Here is a 1,432-nt window from a genome sequence, read left to right as displayed (position 1 = left end):
ATTAGCTCTAGTAGTTTTCTGGTGACATCTTTAGGATTCTCTATGTATAGTATCATGTCATCTGCAAACAGTGACAGTTTTACTTCTTCTTTGCCAGTTTGTATTCCTTCTATTTCTTTTTCTTCTCTGATTGCCGTAGCTAGGACTTCCAAAACTATGTTGAATAATAGTGGTGAGGGTGGACATCCTTGTCTTCTCCTGATCTTTGAGGAAATGCTTTCAGTTTTTCACCATTGAGAATGATGTTTGCTGTGGGTTTGACATATATGGCCTTTATTATGTTGAGGTAGGTTCCCTCCATGTCCACTTTCTGGAGATTTTTTTATCATAAATGGGTGTTGAATTTTGTCAAAAGTTTTTACTGCATCTATTGAGATGATCATATGGTTCTTCTTCAATTTGTTAATATGGTGTATCAGAGTGACTGATTTGGGTATATTGAAGAATCCTTGCATCACTGGGATAAATCCCAATTGGTCATGGTGTATGATCCTTTTATTGTGCTGTTGGACTGTTTGCTAGTATTTTGCTTTGGGTATTTTTGCATCTATGTTCATGAGTGATATGGGTGTGAATTTCATTTTTTGTAACATCTTTGCCTGGTTTTGGTATCAGGGTGATGGTGGCCTCATAGAATGAGTTTGCAAGGGTCTCCTGTAGAGGCAGGGGGAAGGGGCTGTGGCTCATTGTGAGGACAAGGAAACTGTCAGCAGAATTTCTGCAAAGTACTCCTTGGTGTGAGCCCTCCCAGAGTCCACCGTTATCCCCACCAAAGAGCCAGGTAGACACCAGTGTTGGGTCGCCTCAGGCCAAACAACCAACAGGGAGGGAACCCAGCCCCACCCATCAGGAGACAAGCATATTAAAGTTTTACTGAGCTCTGCCCACCAGAGCAACATGCACCTCTAACCACCACCAGTCCCTCCCATCAGGAAACTCGCACAAGCCTCTTAGCCTCATTCACCAGAGGGCAGAGAGCAGAAGCAAGAAGAACTACAATCCTGCAGCCTGTGGAACAAAAAAACACATTCACAGAAAGACAGACAAGATGAAAAGGAAGAGGGCTATGTACCAGATGAAAGAACAAAATAAAACCCTAGAGAAACAACTAAATGAAGTGGAGATAGGAATCCTTCCAGAAAAAGAATTCAGAATAATGATAGTGAAGATGATCCAGGACCTTGGAAAAAGTATGGAGGCAAAGATCGAGAAGATGCAAGAAATGTTTAACAAAGATCTAGAAGAATTAAACAACAAACACCTAGAAGAATTAAAAAACAAACAAGCAGAGATGGACAATACAATAACTGAAATGAAAAATACACTAGAAGGAATCAATAGCAAAATAACTGAGGCAGAAGAACAGATAAGTGACCTGGAAGACAGAATGGTGGAATTCACTGCTGCAGAACAGAATAAAGAAAAAAGAATG

The sequence above is a fragment of the Physeter macrocephalus genome, chromosome 16 (genome assembly GCF_002837175.3).
Source record: "Physeter macrocephalus isolate SW-GA chromosome 16, ASM283717v5, whole genome shotgun sequence".
NCBI classification, from domain to species: Eukaryota; Metazoa; Chordata; class Mammalia; order Artiodactyla; family Physeteridae; genus Physeter; species Physeter macrocephalus.
The sequence above is the reverse complement of the archived record's forward strand: the minus strand, read 5'-3'. Positions refer to the sequence as shown.